Raw genomic sequence first — 20626 nt, 5'->3', positions numbered from 1 at the left:
GTCAACTCCATAAGGTCTAGAACCAAATAAGGGTTCGGGGATGAAGGTACAAATCCAACCTAAAAGAGATTGAACCTGCCCTAATAATAGGCCTCTACTTTATTCTGATCGTATTCATGTGCGCTTTTTAATTAACATGCAATCAATAGGATTAACCCTAAACCTGTTTATCTATGTTGGTTGAATTTAAATGCACAAATAAATCTATTATTGGTGATCACTTGAAATATAATCACATTAACCCTAACAAGATTATTAATTATCTTATTAAGCATGATTACAAGTACAAATTCCCTTTAAACATTCATAAAGGCGTGATCAAGCAATAATAATAAATATCAAGCAACATAATAATAATCAATCATCATGATAAATAATGAATAATAATCATCATGAATTATAGCAATTATAATCATAATCATGTTTATCTTAAAATTAAAGCATAATAATAATAGCAAGATCCTAGGCATGATACTAACAAGATTAATAACAAACCCTAGCATGTCATTAAACAATCAAGATCAAATCTTTAACCCTAACATGATACTTACAATCATAAATATTAAGAAGAACATAGGAAGCATCGTAACAATCATATTTAATATTAAAATTACCCTAGACATGATACTAGGAATATCATAATAACAATATAAACATGATTCTACATCATAACATCAATTAAAACCATTAAAGTACTTACTTTGATGCCTCGTACCTCTTTCTAATAACAAAATACACACGTTAGCAACTTCAAGGAAAATAATAAACAAACAATTAAATTAAATAATGGGAAGAGAGATTTGGGATAAACACTACTACAAAAAGCGTGTTTTCTGGACGCTTTTTAGGCCTTTTTTCGACGCTAAAAAGCGTCGAAAAATTATTTCTCGACGCTGCTAAAAAGCGTCGAAAATACGTGAGTCGAAAATTTTCAAGGACCCAAAAAAGCGTCGAGAATATCGACGCTTTTTTGTGTCCTAATTAATGTACGAAGCGTCGAAAATTACGTATTTCGCGCATTATCCCAAATGTGTGTAGTTTTTTAGCGACGCTTTTACTTGTCCACATACTCAAATTTAGCGACGCTTTTTGTTGTCTTGCGTTTATTCGTGTCAACCTATGGTATGGCGGGAAACTATTTGAAATTTGAAAATGTGCAAATATGTAGACAATAAAAAGCGTCCAGAATTGTTTTTAAGCTTTTTTTCTTTTTATTAAATTATTACCATCATACATACATTATAGTTATTTAAATTTATCATAAATTAAATTAAATTAATAACATTATATTAAAAATAAACAAATATTCTATATAACTAGATTAAAAAAAAACAATAATTAATCAACAATAATAAGAGCATGTACTTTATTACCAAATTTATAAAAGAAAACATCAACACAATTATTTTTTATAAAAAAAACAAAAAAAAAACGTCGCATATTATAGTACTTGTCCCTAAATAAATACATCATGAGACTAAAAACCAAAATAGATAGATGATGGCCTTATAGACGATATAGTTGCTTGTTGATGCTCAAGTGTCCCGACCTATTCTCTTGTTGCACCTACATTGCCTTTTCCAATCTTCAAAAAAAAAAAAAAAAAAAAAAAAACAAAGTATAAATTAGTACATTACACAATATAGACTCAAGATTCAACATGTTGTATATTATTTAAACATAGAATTGTAAGTTAAATATAGAAATATAAATGAACATCTTTTTTTTATTTTTTTATGTTACGCTAGTATTAAGGTTACATTACCCAAAGGGTGGACATAGTACTAATGCTCATATTCGGAGTTGTACTGGTATACTTGTATTTTCCCAAGGTTGGTATAAAATTTTACTCTCGGGGTGACACTTCTCCACCTCTTGCTCCTTCCTTAACCACACAGCACCAGCAGTAGCCGCCGCCACCACCAACTACCTCTTCAATTTCATAGGCAACTCTTACAGAGTTACAAGACACATTTGCAACATAAAAGAATTCCTCATAATATCTGACATTTAATTTCAATTTTCTGAACATGAACATTGCATCATTCTTGACTAAAATGTACTACAATTAACAGGTAAAGAGTAAAAAAAACCTTAGTGAATTAATAAGAAATTTGAAGCAAATCTCGGGCATAATGGCAATCCAACAAGGTTCAAATCAAGTATATTCAAGATTACACGAGAAATCTTTAGTCTTTCTAATAAGTATCTTAGGCAAAGTCCATGGAACAGTGCTAGTGGAAACAACCAACCCAAGGTGTGCAATGAGAGCAACAATAGACCAATTTCAACAAAAAAAAAAAACAAAAAAAAAACAAAGAAAGAAAAGACCAATTTCACAAAGGATACTCCTATCAGGTTTATATTGATAAAACCCGCTCACATAATTAAGCATGAGACTGCTATGGGGGGAACATCTTTTTTTTTTTTCTTTTGACAGGAAGCAATTGATATTATAATTTAGGAAGCCTCCAAAGCAACAACAACAAAAACCATGGGGGGGACCTCATCAGACCACACCCTCACATCCTCAAAGTCACTACTAGAGTTTGCAAGCAAATGTGCAACTCTATTACCTGTTCTTCTCACAAACGAGAAGTCCAGGCTGGTAACAAGCAATAAAGAGAAAAAATGGCATTCAAGATAATTCCCAAAGGCGTTGCAAACACGAGTTATGTTCTTCAGCTTCTGGGGAACATCTTTAAAAGATACGGAGTGCTGCATCAGTAATCTGATGTCTGAGGACAGAATTTTCTATTAAGATCTATTTCCATTGTGAAAGTAAAGCGTATATAAATCACCTAAATCCAAGTTAATTTGACTTGCTTGCTACTTTAACTACCAAATTCCTTTCACATGTAAGAAGCCAAAGTCCAAAATTGCCTTAGGACTAGGTCAGAAGGTCATATTGATACTATAATCGTTACTATAATACTCCATGCTCAGAAGGTTAGAAGTAATATTGATTACTATCCTACCTTCTTAAGAACTAAGAATGTGACTGAAAAGAGCTGCATTCAAGAAGTCACTAAATTTCTATGTCAACCTCTGATTATAATAATAGATTAAAGATTAACACTAACATTATGTTTATCATACCTACAACACCACTAGTATAAGAGCATGCACATCTAATCTAATAATAGATAAAAAGCTACAGACCATTAAAATAGGGCATTAAAAGTTTAAAAGATGTTGTGAAATAAAGATAACAGACAAATCTTACTTTATCCTATTCTAATATACATAAAATCATGCACATCTAATCAGCCATACACACAATCACACAATAACAAATAAGTAATAATTGTATTAGTAGTACTACTACTAGGATTATGATAACCAATATTGGAGCTTAAAGTTTCAAAATTCATAGCTGCCTGAATATTAGAAATCAATGAGCGATAGGCCAGGAATATATCAGGTGTAAGACAATAATCTACCTCGTAATAGTGGATTTTTTGTTGGCCGATTCTAGATAGATGGTCTATATATAGCTGCTCCTAATTCAATTGCTTCACCAATAGCTGGTGTCTAGCCTCAAATCTAGTCCAACAGAAGGGAATTTTAGATAAAGATCATACATAAACAAAGAAACCAGATCATTAATATTGATAGCAAGGTACGTATATAAAAGCTAAGAATGAATAATTCATAATAAAATCAACAAGATATCTCTGACAAAGAAAGTCAATTACCCATCTCTATAGTCCAACCTCTTAAACAGCAATGGAGGCTTAAAGTTGTGAAGAATATTTCTGACAAAGAAATTGGTTATACAAACCTTAGACTTTGAAATTGAATTCGAACAATTAACATGTATTTATTTCTGGGCATTGTAAACTAATATAAAATCAATGAAACCTAGATAAACAGAAATTAGAGAAAACCTTTAAAATAGAAAAATCAAAACATGAAATTAAAGAATCTTACCAGAAAACAAATCAAAACGAGTGAAGCTAAGAGTAAAATACATAAATTAGAAGACAAACAAAAATGGATTGTCGATCGACTTCAACAATTAGAATCGAAAATCGAGATGTGGAAAAAAAATTGCACTTGCTTGAAATTCCTTGAGAAGTACAAATCTTGTGAAGACAGAAAAAATCATTAATTTTTGTAAGAAGATCTTGAATTTTGAAGCAAAGAATGAGAAGAAGTTGAGTAGTGACTAGAGCGAGAGAGAGAATAGAGAAGATGAGAGGGGCGGCAGTTGAAAATAGTAAGATTGAAAAACGATAACCCTAAGCTGCAACGTATTATCACGTGTAGGGCATGTGATTATGTTTCTCGACGCAGAAAATAGACGAGAAAGTCAAAGGACGCTTAAAAGCGTCGACAAAACACGGAACTCTTAATTTAACTGTGACGGTCTTCCATAGTGTCGAAGGTAAAGCGTCGAGAATACAAGCATTTTGTAGTAGTGGAAATTGAATTTGTAATATATACGAATACCAATTACAATGATTCTATTCAAAAAGAAACCACACCTAAGACTTTAAGAAAATAACTAGAAACCACCCCCTTCTTTCAAATCTTCACCATTCATGAATCAACCCAAAAATACAAATATTATCGAAACAAAAGCAAAAACACAACCCAAAATTAATAAAAGTTCACAATAATAGGAACATAGGGAGCGGAAACAATGGACCAAGCAAGCACTATAAATTAAACAAGTAGCATATATAGTTAAAACAAAAGCAATATTTGAACAAAATTAATGCAAATCAATATCATAGTAATAGTGCCCATTGTAGATGACTCATAAGAACCTTTCTTAAGCTTATGATAAAAATTCAGACAATTCACCTCAAAAATCAGGTGTTGCAAAAATCACCAATAATAAATCACATCAAAGAAAAAAAAATAGAAATAAAAAATTCATATTAATTTTATAAACTAAAAATTGCAAATCAGAAAGAATTGGAGTACAAAATCAATTGAAACAATAATAATGTAACACTTACCCAAAATCATAAACCTGGGTATACCTTAATCCCTTGATCCCTAAAAAAAAGGTATACCTTGATCCCTGCACCATCACATCACTCCTGCTCGAAAAACTAAAATGCAGATTGAGTAACTGTACCAAAAAAAGAAAACATACAATTAATAAAGTAAAAAATACCTAAAAAAAAGTCTTGGATCTTTTAGGGAGTCTTAAAATCGCTATAACTCACAATGAAGATCAAATCATCAGACAAAAATGATGTCAACAATGAAGCTCCAATCACAGTTAAAATCCAATTATAAATAGTTATATAATTTTTTGTTAATTATTCCTCTGCAAAAAAGTTGTAAATACTCATAAATTGAAATAAATGAAATTAAACGAGTACCGATTAAAATTATCAAAGAGCTAACTCATTACATATATAAGTATAAAACCTCATAATATTCTGTTTTATAGTTTGATATAACTCAAATCAAAGATCAAATGCATACAAGGATATTTAGTTCTTAAGTACAATGCCATCGAATCTAGTATTAGTTTAGTATATCAACATGATTAGATAAGGTAACTACAAAACCCATGACTTAATATGCAAAAGGTTCATTGAGAATTCTTCCTAGAGATCAGATTGCTTGCATTTTAACTACTCTAACTCATTCATCAGAGGAACCTTAATAAGCCAAGGTAAATCAAACCCAACTTTTGCAGGTCAAATTCTTTTTCCACGAAACAGAGACAAATGATTTGTTGCCCACGTCTTTACTGAAATCTGCATCAAGATCATATGGCATTTAAAATCTTCCACTTAGTGAGTAAACAAGAGGTTGGTTCAGGATTACGTATCTTATTTAACTTATACCAAAACCTCAACAACTAGCTTAAAAACTACTATTAATAATAAAAAATATAAAAAAAAAAATAAAAATTAACTAGCTTAAAAACTATCTTCTACCTTCAAATAAATCTGTAGTTCAAAAGTATTAATTTTTACCATCCCCAACAGCTATAGTTGGCAATTTGTTTAACAAGAATACCACCCAAATTCTTGATGAATCTATCCCTGAATTTAGTTACGTTCTTGATCATCATATCGTCCTTTGTCACTAGCAACAAACCTTTGCTCAATTAAAACATTAGAACCTTGTGCATCTAACAATGTCACCATTAACATTCAATCAGTACAGCACCACAATAAACCCAGCAATCCAACCTCTCAAATATAATCAAATCCTTCAATTATTCAGTTCCTTTAATTATAATCAAATCTCCTAACAAAATTAAACTATAATAAATAATTAGAAGATGTTAAATCAATATTAATGACAAAAAAAAAAATCCAAATAAGCTTACCTAGATTTGCATGCATCCTCGCCAAATCTTTCTACTTTGACGGCATAATATATCCTCTTATTCAACCTACCACCAATATACAATGTCCAAAAAAAAAATAACTGAATAAGATCTAATTTTAATATAATTGGAATAAACAGAGTTAGAGGATGTGTAAGGCAATTAGGCAAGAGGACTTACGGCATATGTGGTGGTCTGCACTGATGTCGATGCGAGTGTGGGTGGTGAGGGTGGCGATAGTGTGAAATATACAAAAATCTACACCAGCAACCCAAAATAATGAAGTATAAACAAACGAATATGTTATCAATTCCCCTAGCCTGCACCCAACACAACAATTGAATCAAACCCTTAATTTGATACTAATAATGACCGATTACTATACAATAACTAATAATTCAAGATAATTTCTGAACAATAAATCAATATAAATACCTAATTTGACTGATCAAACTACATAAATTATAAAAAAAAAAAAGGAAATTTATGAGAACATTACCAGGATTTGAAAAAAATAACAAGTAGATGAACAATTTTTCCACAAGTTTAAGCCAAAATCTCTGAATCACAAGTGGTTGTAGGAGATGAGATTGTATGGATGATGATAGAATGTCCGGAGTAATTAGGTTTTGGGAGAAATTGAGATAGAGATGGGTCTGTGGCGGCGAGTGGAAGCAAGCAGTTTTAATTTTTTATTGCGTTTTTTATTTCTTTGCTTTCTTTTGTTAGTCGTAATATGCTTATCTGAAATATAAGATTGAGGCACGTGCATGAGATTTTTTTCGACGCTTTTTAATGTCCATACAATATTATGACTCAGAAAAGCGTCGAGAAAAAACGGAACCTAAATTTTATGCTTACGGCTTATATTCAGCGTCGAGGCAAAAGCGTCGAGAAACTAAGGGATTTGTAGTAGTGAAACCCTCATAAATTAAACCTTTCACGTGTAGGGCGAAGGCAACTTCAAATATGGCTAGGTGTTTCTAAATCTTGCGAATGCGGAATTTTGTATATGAAAACAAAGTTTGGAAGAAAGAGCGAAAGAGGGAATTAAAGAATGAATGCGAATGAAAACTTGTGAATGAGGAGAATTGGTGAATGATAGATGTAGATGATGATGAAAACGGAGTTTTTAATACGATATTTATAGAGAAAATCAGCCAAAAGGATAGAATAAACAAAACAGAGTCTGACGCATAAAAAACAGAGCTGGCGCCACCCTTGGCTAACTGGCGCCAGGCACCAACACTAGCGCCAGGCGCCAATGGCTAGCGCCAAGCGCCAGGCCTGGTTCCAGGCGCCAAGGCCTAGGGTTAGGCGCTAAGCCTGTATCCAACGTGTTTTTGAAAATCAGATAAATTTACCGTATTGGAGGATAAAATCATATAATTTCCTTGAAAATGCTTTTTGATTTTAATTAAAACTCTGAAAAGTCAACAAAATTCAATTTATCAATGCTAATTGAATTAGGAATGAAAAGAACCTTCTAGAAGATTCTAGAAGACTAAAACTATTTCCTAATTGCATTAGGAATGATAAATCATATTAGGCCCTCCCCAAGATCATTGGGCCGTATATAAAGCTCAAACCGGGCCCAGTTTGGTAAATTGGCCATAACTTCCTCAATATTCATCGGAATTGGGCTTATAATATATCGTTGGAAAGGTCTTTGCAAGCCCCATCCAACTACACTACTATTGGACCCATATAATGGACCAACCAAACAGGATTGGCTGTTTTCTTAAAATAAGTTTTCAAAAACAGAGAGAAGAGAAAAGAAATTTAAACTTTCCGCAACACTAGACTTTCTACACTTTCACTTCATTCGATTATGATTCGACGTGAAAGGTACTCATCACTGGGTTTGGTTTTAGGGAGACACAAATGGGTGTCTACACAAGGCAGCAGTCGGCAGCCCACACTTGGGTGCCTTGGTGCCCAAGTGTGGGGGTGCCACGTGGCGCACGTTGGCTGGCTTGAGGGAATGTGTTGGTCGGCTATGGGAGAGGAGTGGGGAGGAAGTTTGGTCCCCCCTTCTCCAAGTGGTCCTCACCTAACCTCTCTTATGAACATGTCACTTGTTGATTTATTAGTAGCTTGATTATTAATTTTATTTTTGAATTAAAATAAAATGGACAAATCAATTCTCCCACATTGATGGGAGAGCAAATTTTACTTTTGCCTTTCCCTATAAATACCTAAGTTGGGGTATTGGGAAAAGCACTTGAGTAATTGTTGAAAAAGGCATCACCATTGTGAAAACCTTTGAACACGATTAATTAGTCGAGTTTAGGTCGCCTTAGCTATCTCCTAAGCATTGGACCATTTTCGGTGCTCGGGTTGGGGGTGGACTTCGTTGGAAGTCCTCGTGCGAGCGGGGCTTAGAGCTTTCGAAGTGAGAGCTCTGATCTATTAGTGAGCAAAGCACGCGCCAAAGGTATTAATCTCTTTCTTAATCATCTTGTTTAAGTTAATTATGCTTTATGGTTATAATTATTGTGAGTGTGGTCTTGGCTTGGGTTTTCTCTCGCGGTGAGTCGGACTCATCGAAACCCAACAACGGTATCAGAGCCTTGCTCATTTATTTGTATAAACATATTTTTTCAAGGTGTTTATATGGATTAATTTTTCTTGTTTAATGTTGCTAATTAGATTATTAGCTTGGTTTTATTATTTTTAAGCTCATATTATATCTAATTTCAGCCCCGAACCTAGATTTTTGCCCAAAAATAGTGAATTTTGGATGGCAAAGGCGTTCTGGAAATGGTTTTACCGTTAAAGATTGTGTTTTAGCAAAAAAAAACGACCAGAAACGCCTTTTTCGAGGGAATTTTTGTTTTCACGAAAAATTTTAAGTCTTTCTAACCATGAATCTTATCGGCTTATTTATGGTGGTTATGTATTTGGTTTTATTTTCACATAATTGCAAATTTATTGCGTTATAGTGTGAAAAATTTGTTCTTTGTTGCTTCTAAGTACTAAAGATTCAATCTTTAATTGTTTTAAGTGATTGAAACTTTGAGTTACTAAATTCCATGAATTTTTGGTTAAACATTTGATTTAATCATGTATTAAGTTAATTGGAATCATAATGTTTGAATCTTGTGATAGAAATTTCATTTATCTTCATATTGGAAGATATAATTTTTCAAGGATTCATAAGTGTTAAAGTTGGAATCTTTAATTTGAACTTTGTGTTCATATTTTCAACTCCCTTTTATTTTGTTAAAATCTCATGATTAATTTAAATTAATTAAATTAATAGTCAGTTATTGCCCTTATTTATTTTATTGCACTAAGTTAAACCAATTTTATTAAAGAATGGTTCTTGGAAATAATTTTGGTTATATGCACCTTAGTGAATTTTTAATTTAAGTTGGACTTGTTTAATTTTTCATTTTTCTCATTGAATTAGTTCTAAAATTAATTTAGAATTAATTATATGTCACGTAAAAATCGGGTTGGAAACCCGAGGCTATGGCACGCAAATCAAGGCAAGAGCCTCACTTGGCTTATGCAATCCGCATGTGGCTGCCAAGTGGGCTGCCCCAAGCTTGCGTGCGACCACATGTGCGTGGCTGCTACTTGTTCCGACATCATGGCGCGCCAGGTAGCCAAGAGCAGCAACATGGTGCGGCAGCAGCATGGTGCGGCAGCAGCATGGTGCTGTGCGTGCTGCTATGTGGCTGGCCGTGGCAGGTGAGTGCATTGAGTAGGGTGTGTGTGCATTGCTTGGTGTTTGGTGCAAAGGGGTAAGCAGCCTTATTGCATGTGCATAGTACTAGGTAACCCGTAGCAAACGCTACTAGGCTCGGCCTAGCTAGTGCTACGTGGGGTGGTGGAGGTACATGCACAAGCCGTATAGTCTGGGGTTGCTAGATGACCTTGGCTTGCATATGGCACATACGTAGGCTCCGTTCTTTAGAGCTGCTCTACTCTGCTCTACTTTGATCTACTCTGCTGAGCCTTGCTCTGCTCAAATAAAATCTGCTCTGCTCTACTCTGTTCAAAAGAAATCTGCTCTGCTATGCTCTGCTCTGCACTGCTCTGCTCTATTTTCAAATAATAATTAATAATAACAATAATACTCCCTCCGTTTTTAAATACTTGCTCCATTTCTATTTTTTGCATTATTCATTTATCCTACTTTACTAATGTTTGTGATTTATACATAAGAAAAAATATAGTCGTGTGAGTACTTGTTGGAATCATCTAAATGAATAGATTATTAATTTTCAATTGTTAGAAGTTATACCTATTGATAATTAAAGATATTAGTGATCAAAGATTAGCATCAGCATGCGTGTCCTAGAGAAATGGAGCAAGTATTTAAAAACGGAGGGAGTAATAATTAATATTCAATAATAATAATAATAATAATTAATATTGTATTGATGATAATAATTTATTATTTTGAATAGTTATAATAATTATTAATATTAAAATAATTTTAATAATTAATAATAATAATAATAATTAATATTTATTAATCATGATAATAATTAATAATAATAGTTATCATTATTAATATTTTATAATTCAAACTATTAAGAATTAATATTTAATAATATTACTAATTAATAATTTCTAATAATTATAACAATTCTTTCAAAAAAAAAAAAATAATAACAATTAATAACAATTTCTTTTATAAACATTTTGATATTAGAATCACAATGTGTGGAAACATTATATATATGTTGGTATTGATTGTTAGTTCATTGAGTTGAATTAATTTTCAAACCTTTCCATACAATTTAAGAATTAAAAAAAAAACAAAAAAAAAAAGAGGTTGTTTTCAAGTAGTACTTTGTATATCATTATTATTTTTAGGGTTAAAATATATGATTAAGACAAATTTATAAGTAAAATCATTTTTACTCATTAAATCATTTTATTTTAAAAATTTTGTGAAACAAATATAAGTAAACCGTTGTCTTTTATCTTTCTACTATTAACATATGTTAAATATGGTATACATATATTTATGTTTTCACTCACCTAAATCAACGGTATATTCACTTAGTAATAGTAATAGTAATTGTAGGCGTCGTTCGAAGTGCGCCTACGTTAAAGCATGTGTGAATATGCTTGGCACTCATAGGAAGTGGGAATTGACATAATACGATTAAGGACAAGGATAGTAGGGAGCCGCCAACAAGTTTTTAAGGAACTTGTAAACCGTTCACGGATCATTTAAGGCAACCACGAATAAGGGACAACGAAGGCAACTACGATTGACCCGTGAAGGTTACACCCCATTCATAATCCATGAGATTACTAACTCCATATGGTTCGAAACCACGAAAGGAGGATCGGGGATGATGGTACGAAGTGAGTCATGGAGTCACATTCGCCCGTATTGGCCTCTACTCGATTCTTATAGTGAAAAGTGATTCTGTGATCTCAAAGGCATACAAACAAATATTCAATTTGTTCCAAACTATTATTATGCTAAATTGGTTGAATATTAATGCTACATATAATTCTAAAATATCGTGATCACTTGATTTAACAACAAGATTAAAAAGGAACCTAAGCCGGTTGTCCAAATTATCTTATTAGTCGTGATTTTCAATTACATATTCCCTTTAAACATGCAATATGGTGATCATAATAATAATAGAATAAAGATTAATATTGGAAGCAATTTAACAATAATAACGTTAGTCAAATCAAATAATAATAATAACCTAATCGTGATACTAGCAATATTAAAAATAAAATAAGAGTAATTAAATTAATTAATTACTCACATTCCGCGCGTTCCTTAAAATTGCTACATCATGAATAAATTGTTAGTAACTTCAATAAAAAAATATAAATTAAATGAAAATTAAATTAAATAAATGTAGATTTAATTTGGTCTAAACCCTCAGTTATTTATACCTTTCACGCCTTGGTTTAAGGACGGAACCTCGGGTTTAGTATAGATTCCTTGGAGTGCTTAAGGGAAGAATGATGTAATTAGGAATATAGGTTTTAAGTCTTAGAATATGAGAGAAAGAGAAGAGAATGATTTTTGGTGTAAAAGAGAGGAAGAGAGAATGATTAGATGCACCGAACTGCAGAAATGAGGGGGTATTTATAAGGAAAATGAGTTGAGCTGAGGGACACCGCGACACGGTAGAGAACACCGTGATATGGTGCCAGGCACCGTTAGATGAGGGAAGGCACCGTCAGACGGGGGAAAATCCCATGACGCGGGGAAAAATGGAGTGACGCGGGACATATTTGACCTACGGGAAGTGAAAACGCGTGAAGGGTTTACGCAGAAAAGACACGAGAAAATTCTGTGACACGGTACAGTAGACCGTGTCACGGTATGGGAAAACGCAGAAATTACACGGAAAAAGCACCGTGACACGGTGAGAAATACCGTGTCACGGCAGCAGGTACCGTGATACGGCAACAGGTACCGTGCCACGGTGGAATTTGACGCGAAAAATCTTCGAAAATAGCACCGTGACACGATGTACAGTACCGTGTCACTGCACCAGGAACCGTGCCACGTCATCAGGCGTCGTGACGCAGTGCTTTTGCACTGTGCGCGGTAATTTCAATTTTTTACACGTTTTTAAAATTGCGAGAACTTTTGATCCTTAACTTGGAATAAGGCATATAATATATAATTGGAAAGATTATCCAGTCTAATTTCCAACCCAATTTAAATCAGGCCAAAATCATTTTTAGATTTTATTATATGGCCGTTTTAGTGGAAGGGTGTCGGTTTTGGGCCGAGTTTAGTGTTTTGCTCATATCTTTTTCGTTATAGCTCGGAATTGGACTTATGATATATGGTTGGAAAGATTATTTCAAGGCCTATCTAACCAAATAATAATTGGATCAAAATTATATAGCCATAAAATCAGTTCAGCTCGGTTTTTTGATAAGGACACGAAAAGTGGATAACAAGTTATGGTTTAGGAAATGACCTAGGAAATGGATTGGTGTATGAAACATGGATTTAAGCAATCCAAAGATTAAATACTCAACCCGAACAATAATGGCGGTGAAAGGTGTTCAACGTTGGGTTTGGTTTTGGGGAGACATTTTTAGGTGTCTACAGTAATAGTAATAGTAATAATAATAATAACAACAACATTAATAATAATAACATTAATAATAATAATAATAATAATAATAATAATAATAATAATAATAATAACAACAACAACAACATCAATAATAATAACATTAATAGTAATAATAATAATAATAATAATAATAACAACAACAACAACAACAACAACAACAACAACAACAACAACAACAACAACAACATTAATAATAATAACATTAATAATAATAACATTAATAATAATATTGATAATAATGTTGAAATCTGCTCTGCTCTGCACGGCCCGGCTCGGCTCTGCTCTACTATCCTTAAATCTACTCTGCTCTACTTTGCTGAAATTTAATCTGCTCTGTTGTGCTGACCCCCGCTCTACTCTGCCCAGAAGCTCAAAAGAACAAGGCCTTAGTGTGTAAGCCACTTGAATGCGGTTGGTTTCTGTAGGGAATAATTTCAAGCTTTTAAAATCCCACTAGCTTGAACCCCACTGTGATCATACACTAAAGTACGGTGGCGTCCAAAAGGGAAGAAGATAGAGCAAAAGAGTCGCCAACAAGTTTTTTAGGAACTTGTAAATCGTTCACGAGGTGAAGGTTACACCCCTTAACGATCCAAGAGATCGTCAACTCCATAAGGTCTAGAACCAAATAAGGGTTCGGGGATGAAGGTACAAATCCAACCTAAAAGATATTGAACCTGCCCAAATAATAGGCCTCTACTTTATTCTGATCGTATTCATGTGCGCTTTCTAATTAACATGCAATCAATAGAATTACCCTAAACCTGTTTATCTATGTTGGTTGAATATTAATGCACAAATAAACTTATTATTGGCGATCACTTGAATTATAATCACATTAACCCTAAACAAGATTATTAATTATCTTATTAAGCGTGATTACAAGTACCAATTCCCTTTAAACATGCATAAAAGGTGATCAAGCAATAACAATAAACTTCATCAAGCAACATAATAAATAATCATAACAATAATTATAATTATAATAACAATAATAATCATAATAAATTATAACAATTAAATCATAGTCATGTTCATGTTTAGAGGTGGTTATTGGAAAGGGTAGCCCAATGATAATAGGGTTAGGGCCAAGCTTATAGGGCTTTTAATGGACAGGGCTATTAATGGACAGAGCCCTTATTGGGTAGGGTAAATATAGGGCCAACATGTTTTTCCAATTTAGTTGATAAAGAAAATACATAATGTAAAAATAATTATATAGATTAATTTGTATTCATATGTATTTAATAATGGCTTTGTCCAATATTTATTTTAATTGATATTTTGTAGGCCCGCCCATTATCGACCCGCGACCCGCATTGGCCCGACCCTATATTGACCCTATAAAATGTGACCCTCTTTGACCCTGACCCGCAACCGACCCGCACCGACCCTAACCCGACCCGCCCAATAACCAGGTCTATTCATGTTAATATTAAAGCATAATAATAATAGCAAGATCCTAGGCATGATACTAACAAGATTAATAACAAACCCTAGCATGTCACTAATCAATAAAAATCAAATCTTTAGCCCTAACATGATACTAACAATCATAAATATTAGGAAGAACATAGGAAGCATCGCAACAATCATATTTAATATTAAAATTACCCTAGACATGATACTAGGAATATCATAATAACAATGTAAACATGAAATCTACATCATAACATCAATTAAAACCATTAAATCACTTACTTTGATGCCTCGTACCTCTTTCTAATAACAAAATACACACGTTAGTAACTTCAAGGAAAATAATAATCAAAACAATTAAATTAAATAATTGAAAGAGATATTTGGGACCAAACCCTCAGAAATTAAACCTTTAACGTCTAGGGCGAAGGCAAATTCGAATATGGCTAGGTGTTTCTAGATCTTGCGAATGCAGAATTTTGTACTAAAAAAGCAAAGTTTAGAGGAAAGATGAATGAGGGAGAATTGGTGAATGAATGGTGAATGATAGATGTAGATGATGATCGATGATGATTGGTCCATCAAAACAAAGTTTTTAATACGATATTTATAGAGAAAATCAGCCAAAAAAGATAAATTAACAAAACAGAGTCTGACGCTCAGGATACAGAGCTGGCGCCTACCCTGGCTAGCTGGCGCCAGGCACCAGCCTTAGCGCCAGGCGCCAAGGCCTGGGGTTGGACGCCAAGCTTGATTTTAACGCGTTTTCGAAAATCCGATAAGTTTACCGTACTGGAGGATAAAATAATATAATTTCTTCGAAAATGCTATTTGATTTTGATTAAAACACTGAAAAGTCAACAAAGTCAACTTATCAATGCTAATTGAATTAGGAATGAAAAGAACCTTCTAGAAGAATCTAGAAGACAAAAACCTTTCCTAATTGCATTAGGAATGATAAATCATATTAGGCCCTCCCCAAGATCATAGGGCCGTACATAAAGCTCAAACCGGGCCCAATTTGGTAATTTGGCCATAATTTCCTCAATATTCATCGGAATTGGGCTTATAATATATCGTTGGAAAGGTCTTTGCAAGCCCTATCCAACTACACCACTATTGAACCCATATCATGCACCAACAAAACTAGATTGGCTGTTTTCTTAAAATAAAGTTTTCAAAAACAGAAAGAAGAGAAAAGAAATTAAAACTTTCCGCAACACTAGACCATTCCACACTTTCGTTTCATTTGATTATGATTCGACGTGAAAGGTACTCATCACTGGGTTTGGTTTTGGGGAGACACAAATGGGTGTCTATAGAAGCCCCCACTTTGACTGAGTTTGGAGAAACGCAAGTTTTGAAAACAAAAGTCAAAGTATCGATAGGGACGGAGAATGATTCAGAACGTTCTGCGATCCTAAATCACTCTTGTAACGCCGGTACCTGCAAACTAGCATTAGTTAAACAGATAAAAGAGTTAAGAAACGCGTATCTTGCACCGTCGAGCACAGGTCTCTGAAAGTAACCGATTGTTTTGATGACATCCTGTAAGCTAAAGAATGCCATCTCGCTTGAAAACCGCTACGCCTGTAACTGCTTCCAAATTAGAAGATTGCTTTGCCTGAAACTATCCTCTCCGCAATGATAATATTCCACATCCTAGGGAATATCATCGAAGATTATTTCTCTTGAAATAATCCTCAGTTGCTCGTGACAGCTATCCGCAAGCTAGGGAACGTTGTCGAAGATATCCTCTCTTAAAGTTATCCTCATTTGATGCGATAATTTTCCAAAGGAAATTACCGAAGATCCATGTCTGCCGATCTTTTAAAGTTCGCCCGAACTTTGCTTCCGCTATGCCTGTACGTCGGCGTTCTTGTTGCTTTGAACCTGTATGTCGATGCTCTTTGCTCTTGAACCTATGTGTCGGTGCCTTTTTTGCTAATGAGCCAATGCTTAGGCGGTTTAAGCTAAGTGAGACGATCTCTTATCAGGTCGATCACTTTATGTAATCAAGCCGATTACTAAATCATGTCAAATTGCTTACAGGGGATAACTGGCGTACCAAGGAACCCAAAATATATCGCAGAAGGCTAGCAGAACCTCATCAGGTGGCTAGATGCTTTGGCGTTGCTGAAAGACCATCAGCGCCAGCTATTACACGTTAGCGCCAGGCGCTGACGTTGGCGCAAGGCGCCAAGCCCAACTCGTGACGCCAATGCCTAGGGACTGGCAGCAACACGAGAATCTCTTTAAATTCCCATTTTCTCTTCATTTCGCTGCTCTGTTCGTCGCGAAAACTGCTCGAGGAAACTGAAAGCTCCAATTGCTCATTGCTTGCTCGTTTTTCAACCGAATTCGCTCAAATTTGTTGCAAATCAATGCTCTTTTAATCTATTTTCCCGATCTATGTAAGTTTTCTTCAAACTCACATCAGTGTTTATGAATTCTTGACATGAATATTCACAAATTTCATGAAAATTCGAATTTTATGATGCTCAATTTGCTTTGTTTGTCAAGTTTTATGCCATGAAATTGCTTGATTATGTTTGTATATTGCCTTGGGAGTAATTTGAGACTTGTTTGACTCAATTTGGTGAAGAAATATTCAATTTGCCATTGTTGGATCTCTTAAGGTCGTGAAGAACAATGTGACTCGTTCTTGACATTTTTGCTAGCAATTCTTGTCCAATTTGTCACAATAATCACTATAGTGTTGTAACAAATTGTTTGTTTGCTTGAAAAATGCTGTTATGCTCAATTTGAATTTGTGCTCTGTTTTAGTACTACGTACTCTGTTTTTGCGAACATAGTATCATACGGCTAGGCGAACCTTAGATACTATAGAACCTTAATTTATTATGATTCTGCACAATGTAGCATGGCTAGACAACGAGGCTCGGGTTCACGGTCCCGAAACACTAGACGGGAGCATGAGCCCGTAGAGGACGACGCCACGCCGTCCACTTCGCTTGGTCGACTTCCGGAGTGGGACGAGCGGACTCTGTTCTTCGTCCCTGTCCACCACATCTCCGAGAGGGTGAGACAGGGTACCGAGCCCGGGAGGACACGGCATCACAGCTCTGGCTGTGACGGTTTAGGCGATTTGTACAGGATGCACATCGCTAGGGATCTTGAGACGAGGCTCCTATGGGAGTCTTGCGGGCTAGCTACTCTGTTTGAGACCTCCGAGGCTATGGTCGCCTCCAGCGGGGGTCATCACGTAGTGCGCGCTTTGGTGGAGTTCTTCTAGGACACCACCAACACCTTTCATTTTCCTTGGGGCGAGATGATGGTCACCCCTACGGACTTCAGTCTCATCACAGGACTGGAGTTCTCTTCTGTGCCACTACTGTTTGACGGTGGGATCGACGTCTTTTCTTCAGAGGTCGAGGATTTGTTGGGGCCGATCGCTATTCGGGCCCGAGCGGAGGTCGAGACGACTCAGTTCAGTGCTAGAGGGATTCGCCGTTCGACGCTAGCAGCGGCTCTTGATGACAATGCGACCACCCGAGAGCAACGGGTGCGCATCTTTGTGTTGATGTTGTTGTCAGGGACATTCTCTCCCGAAAAGGGTAGTAGGGCATTGCTTTACTACCTTCCTGCTCTCCGTGATCTTCAGCGGATCGGGACTTATGACTGGGCCAGCTTGGCCTATGCTGACTTTGTTCGTGCACTGAGGGACTCGTGTCGTCACCGGTCCTTTAGGACGAACGTCGCTTTGTCTGCTTCTTGGAAGGTCGTAGAGGTAAACATTATTCCCTATAAAGTTTTATCCCTACATATTAGTTAGCATTTATTCATACTTTTAACTCCTTGTAGATCTGATTCTATGAGTACTTTCCTTCCATTGCGCCGGCGAGACCATCGCCGAAGGGATTTCCGGTAAGCGCCTCTTGGGGCGGCCACCATGTGGACATGCCTACTGCACGTGTTCGGAGCTGGAACATCTCGGTACGACTTTTATCGTTTGTCTTGCTTTTCCGCGGTGCCTTAGATATATTCCTGCCTGATTGATGCTTTTTACAGGGACCTGAGGTGGTATACCGACCGTGGGGCGGTTGGACAGTCACTGGATTAGTCGAACAGTACTCTGCTGAGCGTCGCTACTTTCTGGGGACCTATGGAGCGGTCGCGTACTTAGGAGAGAGGGTCGCTAGACGGCACTCTTCTGATGTTTTCGTCGTTCCTGCCGCTCCACCACGACATATGTTCGACGAGGCGCGGTTGTCGAGCATGTCTGAGGGAGCAGGTACCCCTTGGCGGTCCTATGCGATCCTCGGGCAGTGTTATGCTGAGGAGCTACTACCTTTGTTAGCTCCAGCCCCTGTACCGGCTGAGGATGTGAAGGTAAGATTCTTTAGCTTTTTATTTTTCGCTAAGTAGCCCCCAAGTAATACTTTACTAATTTTTTCCGTTTTATCAGGACGGTGCTACTGAGTTCGTGCCACCCCGTATGTCCATCCACTACCAGGGGATGTACGGGCCGATCGAGGAGATGATTTCTCCGGCTCCCGAGGGTGAGCGCTTTGTAGAGCGGTCGATTCCTCGCCACCAGACTAGAGTAAGCCTAGTTTTTTTTTTTTAGAATTTTGTGTTCATATATCATGCATTTTTTTACTGACTTATTTTTCTGACAATTTTCACGCGAGGTGGTTCGGCTATGGCACGATGCATAGATGCCTTCCGGAGCCAGCTTGTCCGGATGAGAAATGCGGCCACCTGTCGTCGGGATGACGTTGTCCGAGAGGTAACCTTTCTTTACTTATTATTTTTGCATTACTACCTCAATTTTACCTTGTTTATGATATAATTCTTTTTGCAGGGCCAACCTATCGCTTCTCACACCCGCACGAGACCTGAGGGGCGGAGAGATCCGGCGAGGTCTAACTCGAGACGTCGTCGCACTTCGTCAAGGGGTAGAGGCAGTCGCTCTGAGGCTGCTCGAGCCGACGTTGCTGAGGGCTCGAGATCTTCTTCTGAGGGTGCTCCTGCTGCACCGGTAGTAGAGGCTACCTCGGCTTTCAGAGGTGGCGGGATGTACGAGGTTGGCTCGTCATCGCAGCACCCTTCGCGGTCTCAGCCTCAGGTTGATCCTGGCTGGAGTGGTCCTATCTTGAGTCTCCCTCCTCCCACGGAGACTGGAGCTGGCGCTGCAGCTGGAGCTGGTGGAGAGGTGACTCCTCGTACAGCGCAATTTTATGACATGATGGGCCTACGTCCTCCGGCGCCGTAGTTCGTTCCTGTGTTTATTTTATTTTGAATTTTTTATAGAACTTTGCCTTTGACTCATCATTTAGAGACACATTTTGTATTTTTATGTTATCATAAATTTATGATTATGTGTATGTTAGTGTGTGCAAAAGAAGTGTGACAACAATTTTGCGCAAAAATTCCGTCATTTTTATTATTGATGGAGGATATTATCCGACTCTCTCCCCCAAAAAGAAAGAATAAAAAGGAAAAAATTAAATAGAATGTCGGGTGTTTGGAATTTAGAATATGGCGCGTGGCGCCAGGCGCTCAGCTTAGCGTGTGGCGCCAAGCTCTGGCGGTTGGCGCCAAGCTCGGGGGTTTGACGCCAATTGACGCTGACTCCATGTTTCATTCTGATTAAAACTCTTCGCAATCTGTGCATAAATAGCCCCTTGTCCAGCCGATTCTTCTCATAATTCTAGCGAATAAAATTATTCTCTTCTTTAGAAAAAATAATAATTATGTCTTTAGCCACTAAAACCTTCACCCAATACACTCATGAATGGTGTCGATCTCTTAATGCTAGAGACAGAAAAGAATTAGA

At 36.2% G+C, this 20626-nt stretch overlaps 1 long non-coding RNA gene across 4 annotated transcripts; it reads right to left on the bottom strand.

Moving 5' to 3' along the window:
* Positions 1 to 1064: 1064 nt before the first annotated feature.
* LOC145623858 (uncharacterized) lies at positions 1065 to 7014 on the bottom strand. Of its 4 annotated transcripts, XR_014110275.1 has the most exons (7): positions 6807 to 7014; positions 6488 to 6627; positions 6308 to 6373; positions 4971 to 5086; positions 3699 to 3758; positions 3444 to 3546; positions 1066 to 1585 (listed from the first exon to the last, which is right to left on the bottom strand). It is a non-coding gene; the product is annotated as an uncharacterized LOC145623858 (long non-coding RNA). The 4 variants fall into 4 exon arrangements; XR_014110278.1 differs by lacking the exon at positions 3699 to 3758 and having other exon boundaries at positions 1065 to 1585; XR_014110277.1 differs by lacking the exon at positions 3444 to 3546 and having other exon boundaries at positions 1067 to 1585.
* Positions 7015 to 20626: the final 13612 nt, after the last annotated feature.

The sequence above is a fragment of the Chenopodium album genome, chromosome 3, assembly GCF_948465745.1.
Source record: "Chenopodium album chromosome 3, dcCheAlbu1.1, whole genome shotgun sequence".
NCBI lineage: Eukaryota > Viridiplantae > Streptophyta > Magnoliopsida > Caryophyllales > Amaranthaceae > Chenopodium > Chenopodium album.
This window is presented reverse-complemented; position numbering and strand designations above follow the sequence as displayed.